The following is a 12,630-nucleotide window of genomic DNA, read 5'->3' as shown; positions in this document are numbered from 1 at the left end:
GGGGGGGAGAAAAAGAAATTCAATCCCATAGCTGTTATTTCTGGAAATACTGCAAAGTATCAGAATGTGCGGAGTCTGGCTGGAGCAAGTTTCAGGGTAGATCTGTCAGGGCAGTTTTCCTGACCGTGCCTTGCAGGCTGCTTAGGACACCAACAGGCAACTGAAGGGGAATTGTGCAGGCTGCCATGGTCCTGTTCAATGCAGCTTTGTTCAAAAATCATTCCTTGAGACTTTCTCACCAATGGTAGTTATCTTTCCTATCACAGGATCTTCTCTTCACTGTAGTTTATAAACAGTTAAACATCTGTAATGATCTGGGAAATTTTTCCATTTGCCACCTATAAATTGCTTAGTATCGACAATTCATTGTATGTAACAGCCAAATTAAAAATCGAGAATCCCCACATTTCCAATGTTTTTTTCCTTTGTAGCTTTTTAATTACATTTAGAATGTGTTTCTGAGGGATGGTAAGAGATCATAAACAACAACATTTATTAAACCTTGACAATCTTGCATTTAAATAGAAGCAACCCTTGGGCACAGAAATACACAAATACCACCAAATCACATCAAAGAAAAGTGCCTGCTAGTTATAACAGTACAAGGTATGAAGGTGAATCCCTTGACAAAAGATATAGAAAAATACATCACAAGGAGGTAATTAAGCAAAAAGGAGTTAAAAACAAAAAGCATTACCTTTTCGCTGGAATGAGAGGGAAAGCTAGAGAAAAGAAAGAAACCATGAACAGAGATATAAAGATCCTGCACTCCATAACTGACTGTGTCCACAGTTCAAAGATCTCTTGGCGGGGAGAAGAGGCATGCTGGCCACATTTTCAAATGTCTAGTGAAGACAGGTGGTTTTTATTTTGTGCCAATCTACAGACAAGAAGATTTAGATTAGAAACATTTTATAGTCTCTATATTGGTTTAAGCTTCAGTTTTGTTTACTCCTGGAGGCTTAAATAGCAAAAAATTCCTGGAGGCTTAAGCAGATGAAAAATATTAAACCTTTAGAAAGGTTATGCTGAATTTAAGGAAGAAGTTATTTCTGGGCAGAAATCCCAAATCCAGCCCCCCAGCTCTCAGGTAAAAAAAAAAAGAACCAAAAAAACCTCAAACAAACAAACAAAACAAAACAAAATAGGCCCCAGATGCATGGGACCAAGACAAAAAAAGCTCATTGTTCAGTAGAGGAAGAGAATTGACCTGATCTAGGACATCATCCAATAGGTAAAGCATGCCTATGTTTCCAGATGCCATTATCCCCGTTTCCTTCCCGACCAAACCTCAAATTTTACTTCACAAAGTGAAAATAAGAGTCATATGCTAAACAATAAAAGCCAGGTGTCCTTCCCACAAAAAAAAAAACTTGCAGTTCATAAACCTGGGCAACTCACTGCACAAGGATGCTTTCAAGGCAAAATTTACATATGCATGAACAGAGGTCAGACAGCCATATTTAAAAACACAAAAACAAAAGAAAGCAAACAAACAAAACCACCAAAAAACCCAGCAATTAAAGCTTGCTATGTACCCAGAAGTGAAATCCCATGAGCTGAAAAAGTTGGAGCCTTGTTCTTGAGGCATCCACCAATAGTTAATGCTGCAAACAAAATGCTTCACTAGCTGGACCTTTGTCTCACCCTAAACATGCAGTAGGTATGTCCTTATGTCCCTTCATGGAGCTCAGTGCCACCACTGAGTGTCACCGGTTAGGGCTGGGCTGGCCACTAAAATGGCGACAGATGCTCTCTAACCCTCTCTTCCACCTCCAAACGGGAAGGAAAAGGGAATGAGGCAGAGAGACTTACGGGTAAGAAAAGAAAAACTAAACAGCTTTAATGAAACAATAATGGAAATAATAGTGAAATAATACAAATAAAGAACTATATACAACTATATATAAGTCTGATATAGAACCCGACTGCCCCCTCAATAGAAATCATCACTGATGCTGCAGAGCAGGAGGCACTGGGGAAGCCCCAGGCTCAGCAGTGGCAGGAGCTGGATACAGGGAGCTGGATTCGGGAAGTCAGGATCCGGATCAAAAGCAGGAGATTGGATGGAGTCCTCTGGCCATTGAAGAAAGAGACAGAGAAAGAGCTAAACTCTCATGGCCACGTAATTTATACTGAATATGACATATATAAAATGCAATACTCTTGTTGGTCACCTGCCCTGTCTATTGCCCCCTAGAGGTGCAGACTTTTACTTCCTTGCGACCCCTGTTACTACCCGGCACCCCCAGCGTGGCACACAAGAGCCAGCAGTGGCCTTGGTCACTGTAGGAATAAGTACAAGCAAGAGCCTTTCTGCATCCCAGTCCCAGGCAGTGACTGTAAACCCCAGATGTTATCATTTCCAGTAGCACACAATGTCTGCACAAACATGCTGCTGACTTCAGAAAGTGCAGCCTTTAAGAAGAGCCTGTGCTGATAAATAAAAATCACTGGACAGAATTGGATTCCTTTAGGACATGATGTGGCCACTCTCTGCCTGCCCAGCTGATGGCTCCCACCAGAAGAACCTGTGGTTATTACTGAAAATTTCTGTTTCATCCTCCTATTCCTGTCTCCTTCCTGCAGTGTTCCCCTTTGTAGTCTTAGACAGCAAAGCAGTCAAAAAATCTCCTAGAGAGAAGAGCTGTTGCTGCAGCTCTGCCCTGGGACTCAGCAGCGGTGGGGAGACAGTGCCCAGATCAGCATAATCTCTTGCAAGCCATCTGTAAGCGAGCAGCAGCAGCAACGGGTTACAGTGAAGTGTTCTAAGGGTTCAGCTGTCCCTGAAAACAATTTCCAGCACAGTTCTGTGCAGCTTTTGCTGTTCACACTGGTGGAACCAATACTGACAATTTGTCTAAAATTATCTCTGAGGAGCTTTTCTCTTACTGTAAATAGGCCCTTTCAGCTTCTCCATGACTCACCCACTGAGATGCAACTAGAAAAAATGTGTTAGGACTCTTTTTCTACCTCAAGGGTACTAATAACCGTATTGAAGATGATGGTGTGCTCAGACAGTGGAGCAATAGAGACCAAGCTAAAGCCTTCTTTGTTTGCTTTCCATTGTCTTCTTTCATCACCTTCTCATCTTGACAAATCTCTGTGCTGCTAATCTATTCTTTTACCTATCTTCATTATTGGATTTGTTTTGGTAAGAGAACGTATTAGAGAAATTACACAGTTAGTACTAAACAGTAAAAGTCAAACTTCCACAAGTTCCACTGCCCCCACCTCCTACCAAAACAATTACCCTTGGGCTTCGGATTTAAATTAAGATTTTAAAAAGGGGAGGAAACAAAGAATCTCTCCCTTTTTTCTTTCTTTTATTGTCTGCTGAGCCCAAATGCCACTTGTAAAGATTAGTACAAGTGTAAAAAATTCTATTTGCGAATGCAAACATGTTCACACATCTCAATACCCATGCATGGATGAGAATGACAAATGAACAATATAAGAGGCTTTTCAATTATACATAACAGGTAACCAAACATTGTTTATGGACAATGTAGTTAGTAGGAATAATAGACAGGTAGATACAAAGTAGACTGAGAACAAAATGCAAGCCTTTGTTGATTTTCTGTCACACTACACTAAGGAAGCGTTCAATAAAAGCATGCTATAGACTAATTAATAGTTAAAGGAAAAAAGTAACAAATATCTGCAGAAATGTTCTTTTCCTTCAGTTTCTAACATGAGTCTAAAACAAAAGCTGAGTATTGATGTCTTAGAAGAGAAAAAGCCATAAACAAAGCTGTTACATTGGTTTTCTTGGTTCTTCACATGTCAAAAATAAGTATGTTATTTCAGACATTTTCATTTCATACTAAAGAGAATATGAAAAGTACCTAAAGAGTACTTTAAAAAATCACCTGATTCATAAAGCTAAAAACGAACTGTAAGGAAAGGAAAAAAAAAAAAAGAGATGTCAGTTAAAAAGTCCAAGTTAAAAAGATACCCAAAATATATCAACACATTTAAAGACTACACAAATAAATTGTTCTTAAAAATACATTTGGACAATGTTTTTGTTTTTATCAGGTAGTGATATGTAACGGTCATCAAAAAAAGTAAATGAACACATTTCAGCAGTAACAACACCTTTGCTTGTCTGTCTTTTTGGGTCTAAGTGACATAAAAATTGCGTGGGCTGTCTTTGGCATTCCTCTACTTACCCAGTCACTGCTTTAGAGGTTGTGTAACATTGAGTTTCATACTTTCAATTGCAGTATTCCTTTCTTCAGTGTTGTCCTTCCCATTCAGCTTAACTCTATTGTCAGAGCTTCCAGTATAAAGATAAATCATACCTTTTATAGAACAAAAGGTAGTAGAGGGTGATCAGGTTAACTACATTTACAAGCCTAGGATTGCAGGGATGCTGTCTCAGTCTGACATGAAGTCTTCACATACTCCATCACCAGCCTTCTGCACAAAAGGAAAAGGAAGCAGGAAAAATAATAAAAGGAGAACTTCAACTTGCTTTATGAAAGGATTACACTTTTGCCCTTTCCTGCCTCCTGCTCAGTACCAACGACAGATACGCTGCTGTTCTTGCCATCAGACAGTCTCGCTGAGGGCCCTGGAGTGCAAGATTTTTCTGAGAGCAAGATAAGAAAGAAGAAAAGTGAAAAAGCTGAAATAGCTCCTAAATCTCTGAATCATCAGCTAGAGATTTCAATAAATGGACAAATTCTACTACTTGTTGAAATTGTAGAGTCTTTTAGTAACATTTATCTCTGTCATTACCCTTATTCCTTTTCATATATTTATTTGTTAGCATTAATTAGTGTAAAAGGCATTAATATTTCTTCTCCTACAAAGAGAGTAAGCATGAAGATATGAAACTTTATGTAGACATTAAGGTTTCTTTAGAGATCTTTTTTTAAATATAATATTAAATATAATATTAAATTTTAAATGAGAAACTTCTTAGGTTGCATTGATGGCAATGCTATGCAAATTATTTGGAAGTTTATGACATTTTCTTTTAAATTAACTGCACTAACTAAACATGAAATTTCCGCTTGTTAATGGCAAGATAATCCCCATACATGAAACATCATAAACAGGGAGTGCAGGGAAAACAAACAGTGATTAGGAAGGAAAAAAAGAGGATGATCCTAGATCGCCATTCACACTTAATAAAACATATATTCTTTTTTACCTTTCTTATTTCGCTCTTGAAGAAATTAACTTTTTCAACATGACTCAATTCTCCTGACATACTATTGATTGAATGTACTGAACATCTACAGAAAACATTTCAGTACCTTGAATAACCCTATTTGAGCAACGGTACCTGACCACTACGTTATGTGCATGAAAACCGTCTCTATGGGCAAAAACAATGATAGCTCTTCCTTTTAAAACTTTTATAATCTTTCACAATGAACAGCAATATTATACCTAAAACACATGCAAAAAAAGTAACCCAAAAATAGCAAATATAAGTATTTTAAAATTAGTAAATGTTAACATTAAAGTAGACCATGAAACTGCAGTTAACTCCTACGTGTAACTGGGTCTAATGCACTCCTAATTATGTTATTGTAGGCTTTAGCAAAATTTCATATGTAATTCCTTTTAGAAAAATTGAAGACAGCAACAAAAAGTTCTGTTGCAAGAATTCACATTAATACACCCATGAGGCATCTGAAATGAAAACCCACTTAGATCAACAGTGCACTCCTGTGACTTTAGGGCTGGCAAAATGAGCTGCAGCTCTCATCTCCACATGGGCTCACAGCAAAGATCGACTGCTCTTAACCTTAGAGGAACATAAGAGTATCTGGAAACTAGGTCTCCATTTTAAAGATGTCTGGAGGAGTCTATAGTCACATAGCCATTCTTACACCCTCCAACCTTCTTTTATTACTCTTTCCAGACTGTCTTGGTGAAGGTGTCATGCCACAACTCCACCCCGATAGGCTGCTGCTTCATGACTTTGGCCCTCCCCACGCCTCATCAAACAAGGACACATCAGCTGGGAAAGCTCCAGTTCTCCTCTTTCTTTTCTCCTCACTCCAATACATGAGATATAACTACTTAGTGCAAGAAAGTAATGGCATTACCTTTGATATTGCTGCAAATATTTTTGCTTAATGACAGATCAAGCATCCCAGAGGTCTGGCACCATAACCATACATTTACGGTCAACAGTGTCCAACTAGAAGCCAAGTGAGAGGTGGTGGCTGGAGACAGAAGTACACCAGCACTGCAACTTGGGCTTCTCTATCTACCCCAAATTCATCCAAAAAATACCTACTGGCATTTTAATGCCAGCTGTTTTCATCACACTTGTATTTCAGTGTGCAAGATAAAACACAGCAACATCTGAAAAAGTTGGCTGAATCCTTTCTTGTTGGAGTTTTGTTTGACCATATGGCACTGCCTCAAGGATGAATTCATTACCATTGTGCCTCCAGTAATTCCCTAAAACTTAGCTCTCTATCATACTCCATATTTGTCAAGTCACTGAAAAAGAAAGAGCAACATGCTTGTGAAAATACTGGATTATTAGAAATAAAAGTGAAAATATTAATATATTCTTGATTTTCCAATCATGGTTACACTTTTTTCTGCTTAAGAAAGACCTCTTCTCTTGCTAATAGCTTCTGTAGCCATCTGTCCCCATTTGCTTTCTGATGACAGAATGGCCTAGTAGTTGCCTTTTCTGCAAAGCTCCAAGCTTGCATAGCATGCTGAGAATGGTGTAAAATGAAAGTCTGACCTAATAAGCCTTCTCTTAAGCAAGAATCAAATGGAAGGCTAAGTCTACTGAGAAAAGCACCTGACTTTTTACTTATTCGCATTGCTAAAAGCAACAGCTACAGAATTTGAGGCTTTTGTAAATATTTAACATAGCTAGTAAACTACAGTTGATGTATTCCCTGTCTACAATATGGAAGAAAATTGTATACCGTAGAAATAGCATTTGTGTTTTTCTTGGCCCATCTCAGGTCCCAGGTTTCATGCATTCCTCTTTTAGTCAACTTTACTGATCTTGACGCCACCTTGAAAGCCTGGAGCATTTACAATGCTCATTTCTGCTACAATTTCTTTCTCTCCTCATTGTTTATTTGCTGGTGTGCTCTTCAGAATTGAAACACAGTGGGATGAAAACATACATAATATAAGTATTAAATTTGAAATAGTTTTGTAAGCACAGAACTGGTAAAATCATTGTAAGAAATTAGTAAATTTATAAGGCACTTCTCCAATTACTTTGTATTTTCAAACTTCAGACTAGAATTCTCTACCAATTTCATGATTCAATAAACAAAAATAACAAATTTTATGCAGTGTGATAACAGTGATTAATATTTTTTATGTCATGCAATTAATTATAGCACATCTGTTTTACACAGTAATATTTTATTTAAAAAATATTAAATAACTCTTGGCCCTCTCTGACATATCCTTTCATTTTTACATACCTTCCTGTCAGAAAACAGAAGAGAAAATTAATGTATTAATATTAAAAAACTTGTTCTGCCTAAAATTATAATGCTTTGTGGTTAGGTAGGTAGTGTGCTAAGAGACATTTTAATTTATTTCTTACGTCTGATCCACTCTCTAAATGCTCACAGTACCTTCCAGAATGAAACTCTAAATACTAGCCTTCCTATTTCTTACCATTGTTCTTCCTTAGACATTCATCAGGTCTTTAAAGATAGCATCCTACACCTCTGCAGCAGAGAGCCTCTATAGCCAGGTCAAAAGTACAGCAAAGGCAGCTGAAACTCTTTTGCTGCTGCAGCTTTGTACTTAATGTGTCTCCTGTAAGCACATTTCTCAGCTTACACTGTTAAGAATATGGTTCCGCTTTTGGGCATTGCTATTTAACTGATATTTTATAGATCCAAATGTGAAGACTTTCCCTAAGGTAATAAATTTATGCTGTCCCCACTATTTGCTTCAGTAATAGAGACTTTCACCTCTTCATGATATATTGTTAAAGCTCAGAACAATTTTACGTTATGACCTGAATTACAATTCTCCATAATGATAAATTTATCCAGACTCGTACAGTTGGAATTGGGTGCTGTCAAGTTCTCTCTACCTCACTCTCTTCTCAGTTCAGCTACTAGATGCCTCTTTAGTAGAGATCTTTGGTTGGAAAACAAGCACAGTGACAATCATCTTGGTGGGTAGCAAATATCCTATGACATCTCAGCCATTTACCTGAGTGTTTAAACATTGTTTATAATACATGCAATGGTCTTTTTCTGAACAGACCCCTTGATTTCCAGTCTGACAAATAGTAGGAGGGGAGGTTATAAAGATCAGAAGTAGCTGAAAGGGTAATCCTGCTAAAGTATAGAATACTTTCCCTTTGACTGGACGACTTCTTTTTTTTTTTCCCTTATAAATGTTTTCAGAGAGAGTAGAAAATCTGTTTTAAAGTGACCCTAATTCAAGGTTATGCCAATGACACCACTGTCTTTCTCCTTGATTTAGATGTTCCAGTCTTTCCTTTACGCAAAAACTATGTTGGCTTCATTTCCTTTATAAGTAATCTTGCTCCCAGAGTTACCAGCACACAGACTTACAAGTTATTTTACTAGCAGGTAAGTGGAGGTTTACTAAATCTATATAAAACTCAGAAAGCCTGCTTGGAGAAGGTAGTAAAAGATGTAATGTTATTTGTAGAATGAAGTGCCATGTTTCTATTGCTCCCTAAAATCTTTCCTCTTATGCTCATTCTTCTCTAAAGCAAAATTTTGGCAGGGGTTTTATGTCTCTTTTATGAAGTTTAAGTAAGATTTTCCTCTTAACCACCCGAAGAAGTTAAGCTATATAGTAGATCTTCTGCTGAAATGTTTCTTATCTTTTGAATACTGTTTCACCTGCTTCATGTTTTTTCAATGCATCAGCTTCTCTCAGGGACTCTCTAACTGATTATCAATGAGTCTTCTGGATCTGGACTGGGAATTATGCAAGCAAGGCTACTCCTGTCAGGTACAGCTTTGTGGCATTCACTCTGCTGCAGGGAGACCAAATTCTATTCTCACTCTAGTGTATTACTGAGCAATTCCATCCATCTACCTGGTATTATTATAGGTTTTCAGGAGTATAACTGACAGAAGTCTGTGTAGTTCAGTGCACTCTAACTGACAATACTCTTAGATATTTAATCCTGCATCAGTTTGCAGCACACAGCAAAGGAAGGCAGAGAATAGCAGGCATCTGTCTCCTTGAAGGAGATGGGGCAGAGTACATGCCTATATTTAACACATATTGTTGAAGATACCTAAACTAACATTTGTCCTCTGACTCTCCTTGTTATTTTTTTTAGAGCAAAAGCAGAAACTAAATAGCACCACACACACGTGCACACATACATGCATATAGTTCTGTGATACTCGTGCAGAAATTGTTCTACCACAGCGCCATTGCCATGGGGCTCCACATCTTAATGTATGGAAAAGACAAGCTAGAAGGACGTAATTTAGGGTATCTTCACAAACCTCCCACATCTCTCCAGAGGGGGGGTTTGGAGAACAGCACACCTTCTCAATGAGACTTTGTCTGCTTCTACCTATTGCAGAAGCCGTGTCAGCACTGGATGCTGCAACCAGATTGAAGCTTTATGTGGCCACTACTTCAAATGCAAGCAGATTTATATAGGCTTGCAGAATTTAGGCTTGAATCTTCCCACATTTCTTTTATTATTCATTATTTCTCCCTCCCACACAAATGGGCATGAAGATGGCTCTGAAAAAACACATCTCAAAGAGGTAGGGTTTTTTGACCCTGACCCCATTTATAGGTTTCCCAGAGAAAGTAACCATCTGTTGAATTCATTTTTTGATCATTGTATTTTCATTATTTTTACTTTTTAGCATAAAGAGATGTAAATATATCAGCTTAGTGGCAAAATAAAAAGCACAAGAGCATTTTTAAGTAGATCTCAGGAAAGAAGGTCTTGTATCTTTCATGCATTTTTTTTCATTAAGATGTACCTGGATTTATAAGATAGTTCATTTAAACAGCAGGGATAGTGCTATAAATCCACACTTTCATTTTCTGTCATTTAAAAATGTAAAATATTATTCTAATAGTTCCATCTACTTTAATTTTTTTTTTGTTTGCAGCTACTGGAGCAATCACAGTCAGAAAAAAAGATGGGTGTCTTCTAAATAAACACCTAGGAGGGCTGTTTTCCTTAGACCAGACGAACAGAAACTTCTTTTTCAATAAATGGTTAATGCTTCTCTGTATAGGAGATTTCCTTGATGCTTGTTGATAACAACATTTCTGTGATGGCGTTATTACTGGTAAACTTAATGATTTACTGGAAAGAATAAGAACAGAGCAGCGGCCTCAGAAATGTCACTTGAAGGCCTTTTGATTAATATTTGCAATGATCCCAGAGAACTATTTGTCCTGTATTGAAATTCACTATTATTTTTCATTCCTTGTAGAAAGTTACAGTTATACATAGGCTTAAAATTAATTTATTCTGGAAGCAAATAAGAAAGAATAGTGTAATAAAAGCAGACTATGAAGTCTGGAGCACAGTAATCAATGTTTCAAAAAGCGTGAATCAGCCTGCTACAGTCTTAATAAAGAACCATGTATTTAATAATCATTGATCATTGTAGCTTGTCACAAAATCACTCCAGTGGATTCAGACTGACCTACTAAAGTGAAAGATGTGACCAAAGGGTGTAAGTACATCACTTCCAAAGCAATTACCTATATCAGGCGCAAGAGGTTTATTTCACTAATGATTTTGTGGGCCTTCTGTGTTTACACCTCAAGCATTTATTTATAATCTCCAATACTTCATGCTTTTTTTTTTTGTTCCAGATACTTGAGACAACAGCATAGCTTAAAGTCTCAGCAACTGCATGTTAAAAATTATATCGTTGCGAGGAGTTGAAAAATTAGAAAATATTTCCTGACTTTTCAGTTTGAATTCATTTTTCTAACTGTCATTGTAATGGTTCTTGTCATTTCATTCATAAACATCCCAAAAAATTTCTTTCCTTAGTAGATTGCAAAGGCTCTTTTTTAAGTGTATTGAGAACTAAGTTCCTCTTGTCTTAATTATTTTTGCTTCTCTTGCTTTCAGTACCTTTCTTGAAATAACTATGTTTTGAATGAAGTTAGCATCATAGAGGGAAGAAGTCCTGGCCAATAAATTCCTGCATAGCTTAGAAGATTTGTTGCATTTCCTGTTGTTGGCAACAGAATCATGGCATATTGAATTTACATATGAATACGAATGAGGAAATCTTCCCTGAACGATGCATTTTTCCTTATTCATAAAACAAACACAATTGTCACTAAACAAAACCAATTGTCATTTCAATGCTGATCTTGAGGGGAAAAGAAAAGGAAGTATCCACAAGAAGTAAAAAGATCTTTCAGATTTTCTTTGTCTATATTCTTTGAAAGACCTCCAGTCTGTCCAGTTTCTGATCTGGTGAGAAGACACTTTTTATACAGTTTCCAAAGTCAGGAAAAAACCTCAATGTATAGAATTCTCTTCAATATATACACACATATCTGACCTCTAAAATTTCAGCGTGATTCACAGAATAATTTTACTCGAGAAACGCTATTTATTAAGAAGCCATTTGTATAATCACATGAGAAATATTTTGCTAGTAATTAGCCCAGTTGGTATATATATTTTAATACAACAATATTTATTTTTGTATTTAGTTTGTGTATGTATACACTTCCCTTTTTTCCATTTGTTGTTTTTTCAAAAAGTACTGTGTCTACCAATGTGAAGTTATTTCTAACAAAGTAGTAGACGTCGAAATCATTATTCTGATGCAGTAAATCTCCAAGATATATGGCAGCTAACACACTTTTACAACAAACATTTATCTAGGTCTCATGCTTGAAGGTGAGATTAGGCTACGTAACGTTACAGTGTCCACACATGTGAGGAACCAGAATAGCTGTCATCAGTCATTATCTGGCTAACTCTATTTTGTTGAAACACTAGAGGGAGATCAAAGCAAAAGAATAAATTATCTAACAGATTATGGATAGTAATTGGCCTTGTTCATAAAATTTAAACTGGCAATAAGATGAAACACCAGGCACCATAGTGTCTCAATGTTTTGTCATAGTGTTCACATACCCGTATTCGATATTGTTCTACCTAGACTATATTTTTTAAGAAAAGAAAAAAATACTTAGAAGGAAAAGGACTGTGATTATATCAGTACAATACCAAAATTAATGTATTCTGTATTAAATCAGTTTTTCATATGACATATGTTGACTTTGATGAGAAGGTAGAGGTGGCAGAGGTAGGGAAGGTAGAGTCCAGCAATCACACTGTTCTCTAAACACATGGTATTTTTTTCTAGCATTTACCTACAGCAGTAGACAAGGGAAACTGTGTTTCTGAAAGAACTTCCTTGAAAAAAAAGATCTTTCTGTTGGACTTAACGTCAAGCAACTGCAACTGGTCATATTCAAAAAAGGATAGAAATTAATGCTGTCATTCTTCTGCCATCATGACTGCTGTTTTTCTTAGTATTTGCTGAAAAAAAGTTTGTAACATAAAATCCCTATTTTAAAATACAGATGCTTTTAGTTTTGCATGAAATAAACTTATCAAATGCACACTTCTTTGCCCTCTCGGTTACTGCTGATAAA

This window comes from Apaloderma vittatum, unplaced genomic scaffold, assembly GCF_000703405.1.
Source record: "Apaloderma vittatum isolate BGI_N311 unplaced genomic scaffold, ASM70340v1 scaffold15192, whole genome shotgun sequence".
Lineage (NCBI taxonomy): Eukaryota > Metazoa > Chordata > Aves > Trogoniformes > Trogonidae > Apaloderma > Apaloderma vittatum.
The sequence above is the reverse complement of the archived record's forward strand: the minus strand, read 5'-3'. Positions refer to the sequence as shown.